Genomic DNA, 15,192 nt, shown 5'->3' with positions numbered 1-15,192 from the left:
CCCTCCTCCCGCCCCCAAGAGCCCAGTAGCTAACAGGGTGCAGTGTGAGGAGGGAAGTAGCTGTGAGGGTGCCAGTGTGTAGGGATGGGGTGGGTCCAGCTCGGCTGGGGCCTCTTGCTGCCACCAAGTCTCTCTAGAGCCCACGCGGGAGCGCCCATTAGGAATTTGTGGCTGGGGGATTTGGGCAGGGCAGTTTTATCTCTTAGGCCTGGGTCTACTACTAGGCCACAGGGAATTAACATTAGACTCAGCCAGGGCTTTGTGGAAAGTGAGTGTCTGTCCTTCCCTGTGGCTCAGGAGGACAGGGCTCCAGAGTTTATAGCAGGACACTGTGGAAAGAAGCCACTAGTCCTCTTGGGGGCAGTGCCCCCGTGGCTTTGCCTTACAGAGAATTATGGGGTGAAGCGAGCTGCTCCAGGGCTCCTCTCCTTGACAGCATACCAGGCCTCCAGTGCCTGAGGTTGGCAAAGGCGGGGTGGGGGGGTGGGGGGTGGGAGTAGGAAGATACCCCAACTTTTTCTCCCTAAGAAAAAATCTGAATGGATGCAAATGAAGGGGTTCTTTAGATGACTCCAGGAAACCAGTAGGAAAGCTGGAGAAGGAGGGCTAGCCTTGTCTCCTCCCTCCCCCAGGCAGGTCCAGTTGGCCTTCTGCAGGTCTGGTTTTGAGCTTTTTCACTGCCAGTTGGGCAGACACAGAGTGGGTGAAACGAGATGGGCGTGTGCCCGTGACCTATGACTCCTGTTCCAAAGGGCACCCGCCCACTGGTACACTTCCTTTTTTTCCACTCTTAGACTCGGTTCCCCCTCTACCATCTGCCTCCCCCCCCCAGTCCCTATTCAAAGCTCAGGGGTGGAGAGGGAACCCACTGAATGGGTGCAGGAACCCCAGCACCCCTGAGGAAGAGGCCCCTGCCCTGGCAACTGCATTCCAGCCGCAGCCATTCCCCTGCTCCTTAGAGGCTCTCTTGTTGGCAGAACCGAATCTGCTGAGACTTCACTCCAAAAAAGGAAAGTTAAATTGAAAAAAAAAAAAAAAATTCAAACTCTCCAACGCGTCTAGGGAAAGCAGAAGAGGAGGGAGGAGGCGGCTGCAGGGTTGGGCTCCCTTGCTTGGCTGCTGTTAAGATCTAAGGCTGAGTGCGCCCCTGCAGCTAGTGGACAAGCTCCGACTGGGGCTAAGAGGATGTGTGTCTAAGGGTGGGCCATTGGCTTAGAGCGCAGCCTACGCACGTGTCCTGGGAAATTTGCTATGGGTGTTGACTCTAGGACGTTATGGAGCCCCGGTAACAGGGCACCGCACCGAGCCCCGTGTGCTGTGATCTTGAGTGGGCCTCTCTAGGATCTGAAACACGAGGCACTGAACCTGTTCGCCACTGGCTGTGGTCCCCGGAGCGTTCCCTGGCCCTGGCGAGGCCCAGCTAGATGCTGAGCATCTGCACGCATCTCTGAGGGCTCCGTGGGTGGCCCTCCCCGGGGCGTCATCTCCGCATCCCCTGGACACTCCTGAGTTATAATTTAATAGCTGAAACGCGATTCCCGTGAAGTCTCTGGGGTTCGCGGAGCAGGGGGAGGGGGCAGGGAGCGCTTGCTCCGCCTTCCTCCAGCCAGAAACGCCAGAAACGCAGCCCGCAGTGCGTGCTCGGTGGTGGGGTGCGCAGGCCTGGAAGGCGTGCACGCGGGCCCTTTAAGGCGACTGGGGCGGGCCTCCACGAGTCCCCGCCCTTCGCCCCGCCCCCTCGCCGCCAGGAGCGGAGCCGCGGGCAGCGCAGGCCGGGCCGCATCCCCGTCCCCGCGCCAGCCGCCCGCGCCCGCCATGCGCGCCCCGCAGCGGCTCGCGCGCCCGGGCCCCGCGTTGTAGCGCGGCGGGCGGAGACCGCAGGCTCCCAGCCCGGGCCCGCCGCGTCCTCGAGCCCGATTGGCGCCGCCGCCCGGCGCCAGCGCCCGGTGCCGCCGCCGGCGAGGTGAGTCGGGCCGAGTGCGCGGAGGGCGGCGGGGAGCGGGTGGCTTCCGGGCCGGGGCGGCGCACGCGGCGGAGTTGGCGCCCTCGAGGGGACAGGCGGCGCGGCGGGGCGCGCGCGGGGGCGCGGGAACTTCGGGAACTCCCGGGACCTTGCAGGGCGGTGCAGGCCGCGACCCGGGCACCCGGGACCCTGGAGGATGGAGCAGGCCGGGACTCGGGGACCCTGCCGAATGGAGCAGGCCGAGAACCGGGGACCCTGTGGGATGGAACAGGCCAAGAACCGGGGACCCTCCCGGCGGTACAGACTGCGACCCGGGTACCTCCGGGGTGGCACAGCCTGAGGAACTGGGGATCCTGTAGGGTGGTGCAGCCTGAGTACTGGGGAACACTGCAGGGAGGTGCAGGCCGGGACCCGGGACCCACTGGGGTGAAGCAGGCCGGGACCCCGGGACTCTTTTGGGGTGGTACAAGCCAGGACCTGTGGACCTTCTGAGGTGGCATAGGCTAAGACCCGGAGACCCTGCTGGGAGGTGCAGGCCAGGACCTGGGGACCTTCCCGGGTGGTTCAGGTCAGGACCTGGGGACTCTGCGGGCGACTTAGGCCAGGACCCCGGTACCCTCCGTATGTCGAAGGCCAGGCCCCAGGGACCCTGCAGAGTGGTGCAGCCTGAGGACTGACTGATGGACCTTTTGGTATGGAGCAGGCCAGGACCCGTGAACCCTCTGTTGTGGTGCAGTCTGAGGACCCGGATTCTCAGGGGTGGGTGGCGCAGCCTGAAGACTTGGGGCCGCTCCTGGGGGCATGCCCCTGGGTCTGTGGGGTGACGAAGGCCAGGATCTGGTACCCTCCGGGATGGCGCATCCTGGGCAGCGGAGGATTCTGTGGGCGGCCGCGCCCCCCCCCTCCGGTGATGCGGCACCGCCTCCTGTTCCCTCCCCTTGACGGTGCCCATACTTCGGATGCCACTAGTTTGGGAAGTTGCAGATCCGAGCCTAGCGGGGCAGCCCGGAGCCCCAGGGCCCCCGGACGCGTGTGGGATTCGGCTTCCCCTCCCGACCTTGCGGGAGGAGAGCGGGGCTGGCGTCCAGACGGGCGGTCCCCAGGGCCCTGGGAGCTGGGGGCGCCAAGCAGCGGCGGCTGCATAATCTTTACATTGTAGCTTTATTCGCGCAGCCAGGTCCACCCGCTGGCGTGCGCGCGCCCTCCCCGAGAGTCTGGTGCAGGCAGCGGGGGCGGATCCGTTCAGTCTCAGCCTCCTCCCTTCCTCCCCTTCTCCTCCCCCCCTGTTGGTGAGAACTGGTTTTATTACGATTACGATTTTTTTCCCTCTTTGCATATTTGGTGGAGGGATGTGTGAGGGGGGAGGTAGGAGTGGGAGGCAGAGGATCCCTGGGGGGCTCTATGAGCACTGTTGAGGGTGGCCTTGACTTTGCCCTTTTGAATCCAGCTCTGGGCCCTGCGGCTGCTTTGATGAAAGGGGCTCTGAGGCCAGGCGCGTGTGTGGGGTGGCATCTCAGGCCACTACTGGGGACTTCGTGGGTGGCCTTTTTTTTTTTTTTTAATTGTTGAGGAGGGGGCAGAATAGTCAGGGAGGCAGAGGCGAGCCTGAGGTGGCCTGAGGCCTTAGTGTTTTTGCTGGTTCTGCAGCTGGGTCCCTGGTTTAGAATCTTGGCAGTGCTTGACTATTATGGGGGCAGATGACTTCACCTGTCTGTGCTTCCCGTGTTCTCTTCCGCAGAGTGAGGGAAAAACAGTTCCTAGGTCTGGGGTGCTTCCGTGAACCGAATCTGTGTAGAGAGAGGGTCCTTGGATAGGTTACTATGACTACTGTATTTCCGGATTCTCATCCTTACTCTGTAGTTGGATTGGTGAATCCCATGGGGAGTGTCTGCCCCACCTCTGGAAGCTGGGGGGTGGTGGCGTATGAATGAGGAGGCCCCCAGGAGAAGGGCCAGGCCTCAGCCCATTGAACACAAGCAAACACTTGAGTTGGCAGCTAGCTGAGCTGCAGAGCGGTGGAGGGGGTAGTGAGGGCTTTTTGGGTTGTGCCTAGCTTCCCTGTACTCCTGCCATGTTTGGAAATTGACTGCTGTTGCCTTGGGGTGCCAGGGGAGCCTGCGGTGTTGAGGTCCAGGCGTGGGGGTGGCAGTGAGTGTCCAGACCTGGCCCCTTCCCACGGAGCTATTTACGCTTGCCCGGGAATCAATACTATTGATAAACCCATGTCCGTGGTAATGTGGCTGTCAGGCCCTGTTGAGGGATGGAGACCCCGCCTGGGGCTGTGCCCCTCCCCCACATAGAGAGGGCTCATGGCTTAATCCCTTCTTTTCTCCCAATGAATACTCCTGCCTCCTCCCAATGGTTCCTAGCTCTGCAAACAGGAACTGAGCTGCAACACTACTGGATCTGGGATTGTTCTGGGCCAGCAGGTGCTTGCCACTCCACATCCCCTTCTCCACAGGGACTCTGGAGCCCGGGCTGGAAATGAACTGGTTGTTTCTAGCTGGGTCCCACCCAAAGCTGCTGATGGGGATCCTGGTGCTGACCTTAAGACTGGGGGCCACCTTCTCATTACCCAGTTTGCCCCGATATTGATCCAGCTGCTGCATCCCATGTGCTATCATCACTAGGGGCTGGAGCTGGATGTCTCCCCGCCCCCCATGTGTTTTTCCCTGCTCTGTTTTCTGTTCATGTCTCCAATACCATATAGCGTCCTTCCCAGGTGTTACTTTGGGGAAAGTTCCCTTCAAGGGTGTCAGCTTGGTTAAGGTGCCCAGAGGATAGGGGTGTGTGTGTTTATGTCTGTGAGCTGAGGCAGCAGTCTGGGGAGGGTAGGGCTACACAAAGCCAGGCTGTGCTCAGAAGACCCACCTCCCTGGGGAGGAAAAGAAGCTGGGGGAGGATCGGGTGAGCCTCCCAGGAGGAGGCTGACCGGAAATCCAATTTACAGAGTGCCAGGTGAATTTTGTTTTCTGAGCTGGCAGATCTGCACTGCAGTAGCAAAATGGTGACATCCAGCAAGCGCTTACTGTGTGCATTCCAGCTTCCAGCATTTAGAAAGTGTCTTTTGTGTGTGCATGAGTCTTCTGGAACATTCTGAGGTGGGCTATGGGGACGTGAGTGTCCTATTTTAAAGATGGTGTCACAGATGCCCAGAGAGGTTTGGTGACTGGCCTTGGAAGCTGGGGCTGACACCTGAGTTGTTCATGGGTCATGCCGCACAGCCTTGGCCTTTCCCAGCTGCAGGGCTGATGGGAGCAGGAACCGACCTTTCTCATAAAGTGGCACCTGCTGATCTTTTGCAGGGCTGTGGGAGGAGGGCAGCCTGGAGACTGGGAACTCATTCTCCCAGGGTTCGGGGAGGGGGTGGTGCCAGCCGCAGCCTGGCATTTCTTTGAAGTCTCATTTTATCTCAAACATTCATGCAAATTTTTGGCATCTGCCTTGGCGTCAGTGCTGTGTTTATTTTGAAATGAAAACAGGGGTTTGAATTATTTAGCATGGTGTCTAACAGGGCAGAAAGCTGCAATCGACGAGCCCTGTAGCCTGGGCTGCTTAGCTCCCGTGTCTCCCCTGGGGAATCTGGTTGGGGACATCCCTGTGCTTGTAGCTTGTAGAAGTCCTGCTCCTGGGAGTGCCACAGGTCAGAGGGTACAGTTGACCGAAGGTCACAGGGGGACTGTGTGCCAGTGGTGGTGCTGAGTGAAATCACTTCCCTATGGTAGAGCACAGTGCGGGGCCTCCATACTGTCCTGTCCTTGGGCCCCCCGCTGGTCATGAGCTTCTGGTGCATAGGTGCCTGAAGGATCATGGAAGCATGGCTGCCTGATTAGCTTTGACTAAGTCGGTGGTTGGTTTAGGATTGTAAAACTCCCAAATTGTCTTTTCTGGCTCACCAACACTGTGCCCAGGCTAGTGCCTATAGGACTTGCAGGTCTCATCTGTCAAGTTGGAACCCTGCCCTCCTCCAGTGGGAACTAGCGGGAATTTCAGAGGCTGAGGTTTGGTGCTGAACATGGCAGCATCCGTTACTTAATCTTAGTTTGTTCATCTGTAAGATGGGTCTACCACCATCCAGAGACGCTACCACTGCTTAATATCGTGAGGGTCACACAAGTCCAAGTACACACGTGGCTTCAGATGTGCTGTCATTGTATGTAGCTTCCCTATGGGAGAGCAAAGACGTAATTGTCATGGGGACTCATGTCCTTTCTACTTGCTGTTTGGTTGAACAGGGTGCATTTCGCCATTTTTTTTTCCCTTGCAAATATTTGTTATTTATTTTTTTTGTAGTACTGGGGTTGAACCCAGGCCTCCTCTGTGCTAGGCAAGTCTGGAATCCTCCCTCCCTGAAGGGCTGCTGGGCATGTTCCTCTTGTGTCTGTCTGTCTGGCCTAGTGTCTTCCCCTGACCCCCCCCCCCCCCAGACTCAGGACTCCTCCCCTCTCCCTGGTTGGTGACTCTTGGCTCAGCCGCTTTTCTCTTCTCTGGGAGCTGAGGCTTCCCCTCCCACCTGCTTGGGGATCAATAGCAGCTTGGAGGATGGGAGAGGGCTGCAGAGATGAAGGTGGGTGCCCTCTGGTATTTATGGGAGTTTCCCCTCCCTCTGCCACCCTGACAGTTGGATTGCTTTAGGGGTGTTTTGGAAAGATCATTCCATGATTTCCTGTGTGTTGCTCTGTTCAGTCTCCCATTATGCCCAGAGCACCCAGCTACTGAGCAGGAGGCTTTATTTAATTTTAGTTCACTTAAATAGCTTTGGTGACTGTCTGGCTGTCCACAGTGGCCACTGGGGTGGAGCTGGGTGTAGGAGCAAGGTTGGCACCAAGTATCTCATTCCCCACCCCCTGTTAGCAGGCTTCCTGTGCTCCATGTTGTCCTGGAGGTCTGCCTGTCCTATGCATGGGTTGATGCCCCCGGCTCTCAGCTTTTTGCTCTATCCTAGCTTGGTGCCTGAGTCATGGCCTCCTTTTCCCACCAGTCTCTGGTGTTGGAAAGTTAGTAATGATGGGAATGTCCTAGAGCAGTGGTTCTCAACCTTCCTAAAGTTTCGACCCTTTAATACAGTTTGTCATGTTGTGGTGACCTCAACCATAAAATTATTTTTGCTGTTACTTCATGACTGTAATTTTGCTACTGTTATGAATCATAATGTAAAGACCTGTTTATAGTCCTCAGGGATTGAACCCAGATCTTTGTGCATGCTAGGTACGTTCTCTATCATCTGTGCCATACCCTGCTTCTCTTTTTACCTTTCTATTTATGAAACAGGCTGTCACAAAGTTGCCCAGGCTGGTCTTGAACTTGGAGTCCTCCTGCCTCAGCCACCAGCATAGCTGAGAAGATAGACTCTGCTTGAACTTAATCATTAATGATAAGAGAAGCAAGAAGCCCGTGGGACAGGGAGCCCCAGGCCTGTGGGAAGTGTGGCTGGAGAGCCTGGAATTCTTCCTGGAGGAGGTGGTGGCTCTGCGCAGCCTCGGACCACACTGAGTCTGGCAGCTCTGCCAAGCCAAGGTCCCAACATCCCCCTGATTCCCTTTTTCCAGGCTCAGCGGGCAGTTGGAATGAACCATGTTTAGGTGGCTCTGCCTTTATGCACTGGGTTGCACACGGCGACACAGTGGTTGCTGACCCAGCTGGGACCCTAGTATGCTTGTATTCTTCTGGTCTTCTGGGAGGACCTGCCTCCTTGCCTCCTTATTTTCTTTGCTATGAAGTAATGTGCCGTGGACACCCCCCCCCCTTTTTTTTTCTCTGCGTGGAGGACATGGTCTGTCTTAGTTGGTGTTCTGTTTCTGACCAAGGCAGCTCTCATGAAAGAAAGCAGTTAATTGGAGACTGGTTTACAGTTTCCAAAGTTTAGTTCCCAATCGTCGTGGTGGGAAGCAGACAGGAATGGGACTGGAGCAGTAGATGAGAGTTTTATATCCTGATTCTCAGGCAGCAGGCCGAGAGAGGGGGAGAGGGAGAGAGGAGATACACACGAAAGAGAGACACACTATGTAGACCATGCTGACCTTGAACTCAGAGGTCTTCCTGCCTCTGCCTCCTGAGCTCTGGGATTAAAGGCATGCATCGCTGTGCATGGCCTGCATTCTCTCTCTCTCTCTCTCTCTCTCTTTCTCTCTTACCCAATTCCCTCCCTCCCTCCTTCTCTCTCTCTTCTTAGGATTCTATGAAATATAACTTTTGGGGTCCATAAATATTTATTGGATTCCAGCTCTGAAAGTCTGGTCTGCACAGCTGGAACTGAGCATGATGGGGAGTTCTTAAAGACAATGCTATCATGTTCTTTCCCTCTTTGTAGCCTAATCAGGTATTTTGCAGTTGAGGATGGGGACCTGGACAGGGCATCTGGAGGCCATGTGGAGTATTCCCCAGACTCCTGCTTGGGCCCTGGCCCAGTCAAGCTTGGGCTGGTGGGTGTACCTGACTGTTGTATTCAGTGGGAGGAGGTTGCTGACTTTGTGCATAATCCATTTGTACCTTATACCCTGGCTGAAATACTTAAATCCCTGGGTAGATAGAGTGCTGAGTAGTTTCTGGGTGACTTGATGCTGTTTTCAGAAGCCTCACCAGTTTTTAACCTGCCCTGCTTCCTCTTGGCTTTGGTGGCTTGGGAGTCCACAGCAGCTTGAGCCTGCCTTGCATGGGTCTGTTTGGGTTTTTTCATCTGTATCACTCTGGGTCCAGATTCCTTTGTCTTGGCTTCTAGCATTGATTTTTATCTTATCGTGGGGATTCCTAAGAAATGCCTTAGTGCTGAGGTCCAGGAGGAAGGTGCCGTGTGGGGTATCTTTATAAAAACATGCCCCCTGAGTGTAGTGGGGGTGAGGGGGAGGGTGTTTTCCCACCAATGTTCCCTGGGGGAAACTGAGTCTGACTGGGGTGTGGCTTAGCAAGGTAAACTCAGAGCAAGCACCTTCTGGCCTCTATCTACCTTGGGATTGACAAAGTGATTTTAGTGTCTCCTAGAGCCTGAGGGAAAATGTGCCCTGGGGTGGGATGTTACCTGTTGGTGCCCAGGGCCCTGGGGGTACTGCCCCAGATGCTTTTGGATGCCTGTTTCCTCTGAAGCACCTGTGCAGCACTGCTTGAGAGCCCCAGGGGTGGCTGCAGCTGGAGTTAGGGCTGGGCCTGGTGTGGAGCTGGCTGTGCAGGGGAATGCAGCATCCAGGTGCTCTGGGTCAGTCTTTCCTGGTTTGGGTGGCCTCCAGGGTTAATTGCTCCGTGGCAGGTGGCCCCCCCCATGTTAGTCTCTAGTGTGCAGGTGGCCTTAGGGTCAGTCTTTGTCCCCCCCTCACCCATCCCCGGCCCCTCAGGCTAGTTGTCCTGTGGCTGGTGGCTGGGCTGTCCCCCTCCATCTTCGGGTGCACTTGGTTTTCTATGACGCGTGTGCTTTGGACCCATGAGTCTGCTCAAGCCCAGGTCTGGACAGGCTGGTGTGGAGATGTGGACTTAGAGTGGGGACCTTGCAGGGCACGAAGGGGCAAAAGAAGTCTGGGAGCTCTCACCCCACAGACCTGACCCAGCTGCAAGCTCATGAGCCAGTCTTCAGCAGGGTCTCACCCTCCTTGGATTTGAGTTGACTAAGATTAGGAGGGAGCCAGGGACCCCCTTTCTTTAGTCTGGGCTTCTGCTCTTAGTGTGGGACCTTCCCTGAGACCCTCCCTTAATCCTGAAGCCTGCTGACATCTAGCCCAGAGCATTTCTTGAGGCAACTGGAGGGACACGGGGTGACTCCACAGGTGTCCTCTACCTCCTGAATATCTGTCCCACTTACTGCCTTAGAGGTCTAGACTCATGCTGCCTGTCCTTGTGGGGAGATCCTGCCTTCAGTGCTGGAGGGTGGGGGGCAGGGCTGGAGTCTTCTTTGTGGTCTTGTGTGTGGAAGTCCTTTATTGGGAGCTTAAGTCCTAAGTGTTAGGCCAGGCCTGTCTGTCTTCATGCTATCCTCTGCATTGCCCTACGGAGTCACTCTGTGCTTGACCCTGGACAGCTCATTGTGCTAATGAGGCCAGCCTGCTGTGGGAGTATTAAGTTGGCTATGAGGTTGGAGGGGTGTTATTCTGGGAGACCCTCAGGTCCTTGGGGTTTGCCCTAGGCCAGCTGAGCGGCACTGTAAACATAGTGGCTCCTGGTGTGGTCCCTACTGAAACTTGGTAGGCTGAGGCTATGGCCTCAATCTGCCTGGCCCACCTTTGCTGGCTTCCTGTCCCCACCCCAGGCTCTGGCCTGGGGTGACCAATGTCTCCCCCCTACTCAAGTTCTCCTTCGGAGAACGCTAGGATGTGATCTTCAGTGGCAAGAGTCACCGTGGACATCAGTATTTAGGTGAAGTCACACTGACACCGCAGTGGGGACTTCCTGAATGCAACATGGTGTCCTTATCAGAGGGGCTGACGTGCAGACATTTGGCAGAAGATGGGACAGAGGCAGAGGCAGGACTGCTAAAGACTGCAAGCTCCTGGGAACATAGGAGGTTAAAGATGAGTTTTCATGGGATTCCCAGAAGCCCAGCCCTGTTCTTGACAAAGAATTGTAAGCACCTGAGGGCTGTTCTTCTCCATAGTTACTTTGGGAAGTGGATTGCTTCTCAGCCCAGCCATCCACACCATAAGGTGCCTTTACAACCCCAGTCAAGCTGGGTGTGGTAGTGCATGCTGGGGATCTGCACTGGAAAGCTGAGGCAGAAGGATGACAAATGCAAGGCCAGTCTGGGTTGCATAGTGAGAAAAACCAACATGGCTGCTAAGGTGGCTCAGCAAGTTCAGGGGCTTGGTGTCATAAGCCTGGTGACCTGAGTTTGATTCCTGGGACTCATGCAAATGTGGAAGGACAGAATTGACTTATTAGGCTTCTACATGCATGCTGGGTGTGGCCGATGGGCCCCCCCCCCATAGATGAACACACACCCAAAGACAGAAAAACAGTAACTCAGGCTGGGGAGACGGCTTTGTCAGTACTGAGCTTGCCCTGCAAACAAGGTTCAGCCCCCAGAACCTGTGTAAAGTTGACACAGACATGGGAGCCTCTGATCATGTGTTTCTCAGCCCGTGGGTCACAACCCCATGTACCATCCTTTCACAGGGACTGCGTATCTGATACCCTGTATACATTATGACTCAAAGCAGTTGCAAATGAAAGTCATTTTATGGTTGGGGGTCGGCTCAACATGAAGAACTGTATTGAAGGGTCTCAGCACTAGGAAGGTTGAGAACCATTGCTCTAATGCCAGGACTTGGAAGGTGGAGACAGGATCCCTGGGACTTGCCAGCCAGCCAACCTGGTGTAATTGGAAAGCCCTGTACCATAGTGTGAGACCCTGTCTCAAAAAAACCAAGGTAGATAGGACCTGAGCCACCAGCATTTGAGATGTCCTCTGACCTCCCCAAGCAGGTGTATACACCCCTCCCCAAACAAAACCAAGTCAGATTGACCCAGCTGGCTCAGTGGCAGAGCCGGGCCTCACAGTGGCTGGTAAGGCCCCCACAGCTGTTCACTGCCCCTGCCCCTTACTCCCTCTGTGCTTGCCATGGTGGCCTCAGCTGTTTCTCCTTATGTGTGCCTCCACCCCAGGGCCTTTGCAGTTCTCTGCCTGAGGTGCTCCCCCCGAGGTGCTCCCCCGAGGTGCTCCCCCCGAGGTGCTCCCCCCGAGGTGCTCCCCCCGAGGTGCTCCCCCCGAGGTGCTCCCCTTTGGGTCAGCTCCACTCCCACATTGTCTGTCCCGAGGGCTCTTTCCTGATTTGTCAGTACGGTACACCCTTGCCTGGCTGAGCCCTCCTCCTTTAGTTCTGTGTGCAGTCCTCTATTGCATGGCTTTGCCTGTCTCTTGATGCTGCCTGTCATCCCCGTTCCATTCCAAGTTTAGAATGGTGAGTACATGGTGGGTGCAGGGCACCTCCCCCAGGGCTGCCAGGGGTCCGAGGCTACTACTGTCCTTATGTCTGATGATTTTGTCTGGATTTTAGTGCTGGGGTCCAGTGCACTCTTTCTCCAAGACTGTGACTGCTATGGATTGGTGTGGAGCAGGCCTAGGTGCCGACCACTCTCAGTGTCTGAATCTGTAAAATGGGTGACTATCTTTTTTTTTTTTCCCCCCTCAAGACAGAATTTCTCTGTGTAGCTTTGGCTGGCCTGGAACTCACTCTGCAGACCAGGCTGGCCTTGAACTCAGAGATCCACCTGCCTCTGCCTCCCAAGTTCTGGGATTACAGGGTTGCACCCCACCACACAGCAGGGACTGCCTTTAGCAGCATGGCATGTGTGTAGGTGGGCGTTGTCTTTGTATCCACTGGCCTGTGCCTGCCTGGCTCTTGGGAACAGGGGTGCACACTGGTGTGACATCTGTGGGTGTCCTACGCTAGAGGCCTCACTCTGCTCTGGTGTCAGAGCTGGTTGGGGATGTCAGAACAGTGCCTGTCCGAGGCTGGCCTTCTAAGCCTTGGTCACTGGGGTGCCCAGTTCCCCATTTTTCAGACAGGGAAACTGAGGTGCAGAGTAGTGTTACCGTTGTGCCCCTTCCTGGGTGGCAGGTGGCCTGGCAGAACCTAGTCTATCCTAGGGGTCCTTCCATTTGACTGGCTAGGGACGGTCGTCAGTCCCCTGGCCTCATGTGCCTCTCTGGTCACTGCAGCCTGTTTTCTCAGGGCTGCCTCTGCAGTGTGGGAGGCTGACCCTTCTCTCTTGGCTTCTCCTTGTCAGTTATAAATAGCAGCCATAGCACTGACAGGAAGCTGCAGTCCCCCGGTGTGTCCCCTGGCACCTGGGTTTTGTTCCTGTCCTTGTCACAGCTCTGTGGGGACACCAAGGCAGGGACTGCACTGCAGCTGTGCTGTGTGACCTTCATGCTTGTGCTGCCTTCTCTGTGCTTTGATTCCCTTGGCTGGGCAGCTGGGCCCCGTGGGTGCTGGAAAGAGTGCTTCTGGGTATTTGGGAGACACTGAGATGTGTGTGGCCAGGAGAGAGGAGCTGGCATGGGTGGGGGGCATTGTTGATCTGGGGAATGACAAGGAGGTGGGGGGGAGGGCCTTGGCACCAGAGCCTTGTCTCCTTTGCTGTGTTGCAGCTACTACTTGCATACCCTCTCTGACCCGTGGACAGTGCCTCCCTGGCTTTCTGGCCAGAAGGTGACAGAAGGGGCTTTGAAGCAAGAGACTGGTTCATGGGGCCTTGAGTCAGCCTTCAGTGTTGGGTGGTAGTTGTCATTCTGTACCTGTCACAGGCAAGCGCTGTCCTTTGTCCCTTCAGTGGGGAACCTGGTTCCCTCATGGTTCAAGGGCCATGTTTGGGTGGCTGTGAGACCCCACCCCGGCTACCAGTCTCTCTAGTCCTCATTCCTGCCAGCCACTTGGCCTTCTGGAAGTTTCCCGTTCGCTCCTCACCCTGCTGCTCTGCAGAGTCCCGGCACCTGGCCTGGTGATGCCTGGAGGGCTCACAGAAGTTTAGAGGCTTGTCTGGTGCCAGTATTGTTGTGGCCTCAGCTGTGCAGAGGTGTGGGAAGGACACAATTTCCCGTGCCCCGATGGGTCTTGGTGACTGGTCAAAAAACAAAACCCAAAACCTCCAAAACAGTTGCTCAGGAACACTGACTGATGGCTACTTCTTGTCACCTTAGAGCGAGGTCTTCAGTGAGGGGCTCTCCCTGGGCCACATTTTCATAGAAGGCCAGACTGTGTTCCTGGGGATGGATCTATGTCATACAGGAGGCAGATCTGGGCATGCCCGCTGTGCCCTGTGGGAATGGAGAGAGGCTGAGTTACTTGGCCCCCCAGATCAGATGGTAAGAGGTCAGGGTTGTGGGGTGTGGCCTTGGGGGGGTCCCCTTGAGGCTCTGAGGCACTTAGTTTGTAACCTCTTTTAGCAGAAGTCCCCAAATGATGGACGGGGAGGGTTGGCTGCTGTGTTTTTAACAAATGGCAAAGGAGAGTGGAGCTGCAGGTGGGACCTGGTGCGAGCCAGCTGGAGCCTTGGGTGGGTGGGGTGGTCTTGCAGATGTGTGCACCAGGGTCTTCATGACAAAGGAGGGGCTGAAGAAGGTGGGGAGCATTGCTCTGTGCCCCTGGCTATGGGTGGTCCAGTCCCCCCCCCCCCACAGTGTTTTCTCCTTCCACCCCCAAACCAAGGGTGGAAATGGGTCTATCTGTTGCCTGGTCATGTCACTTGTTATAACCAAAGAGGAAGCTCACACCGAGCTAGCACTTGCTCAGGGCTGGGGATGATGGCTGTCCCTGACCCAGGACATTGGTGGTTATTATGTCCTGGGATCTGGGAAGCAGCAGGATGTGGAACAATGGGAGAGAACTACATCTTGCAGGGGAGGCTGGGAGGCTGGGGGGGGTGGTCTGTAGTTCCATGTTCTGTCTTTGTATTTTAATCCCTCAAAGCCATTGTGTACCCAGCCCCAGTGCATGGCCAGGGAACAGTGTGTCCCTAGCTTATCCCATGGCAGACTACAGTTCTCCAGGATGCGTTCCCCCAGCCATGGCCTTGTCTCCAAGGGGTTGGTGCTCTGGGTTCTCTGCTGTAGGCAGTGCCCAGAGGCCAATTCCCCAGCTGCAGAGAAAGGCGGAAATTGCCCGGCTCCTGTCCCAAGGCCTCTGGGCCTGTCGCCAGAAACTGGAGCAGCAATTAAATGAAAGGAGATCCTTCCATGCAAGTCCCCCGTCCGTGTCTCCCACCCCCTCTCCCCACCCCGTCCCCCCCTCCTAGGCAAGCTCTGGAGGCTGGGCTGACTGGGCTAGGAGGCAAGGAGATACAGAACTGTGCTGGTTAAATAAAGATCACAGGACACTCACTGTCTGCCACCAGGTTCCCTCACTGGAGACCAAGCTGCCTTGGTTGGTTGTGGGATTTTCCCACCCACATCTTTCTGCTTCTTCAGGCTGGTGTATTTCCCTGCTGGCCCGGGCTCCATCGTGTCCTTGTGGCAGAGTTCATGGGTCTCTTGTCATTCTGCATGAGGCATGCTGTAGCCTGCTGTCACAGTGAGCCATGTGGCCCTGCCAGTTTGTAGGTCAGCAGCGGGTGAACAGTGACAGCTTTATGTACCACCCAGCCTAGAGTTTCCCATGCCCAGGAAGATTGGCCTTAGACTCCAAGGGCACTCTGGGCATCTCAGAATCTTCTCTCACCAGCATCCACATAGCCCCATACTGCCTCAGTTTCCCCATATGTAAAACTGGGATGAGACATCGATACCCTTCTTGGCTTGTTTGTGGAACTAG

General features: G+C 56.2%; 1 protein-coding gene across 17 annotated transcripts in view; it reads left to right on the top strand.

The window, feature by feature from the left end:
• The first annotated feature begins 1,782 nt into the window (after positions 1-1,782).
• The window catches only part of Ncor2 (nuclear receptor corepressor 2), a 160,327-nt gene continuing 146,917 nt past the window's right edge, over positions 1,783-15,192 (top strand). For 13 of the 17 annotated variants that reach the window (XM_051204928.1, XM_051204924.1, XM_051204926.1 and 10 more), the window contains exon 1: positions 1,784-1,963. The gene's annotated coding sequence lies outside the window, so the exon portion shown is untranslated. Of the gene's footprint in view, positions 1,964-2,153; positions 2,261-15,192 lie in introns of those variants that run through there. The other 4 variants (XM_051204934.1, XM_051204929.1, XM_051204936.1 and 1 more) reach the window with 3 other exon arrangements.

The sequence above is a fragment of the Phodopus roborovskii genome, unplaced genomic scaffold, assembly GCF_943737965.1.
Source record: "Phodopus roborovskii unplaced genomic scaffold, PHOROB, whole genome shotgun sequence".
Lineage (NCBI taxonomy): Eukaryota > Metazoa > Chordata > Mammalia > Rodentia > Cricetidae > Phodopus > Phodopus roborovskii.
This window is presented reverse-complemented; position numbering and strand designations above follow the sequence as displayed.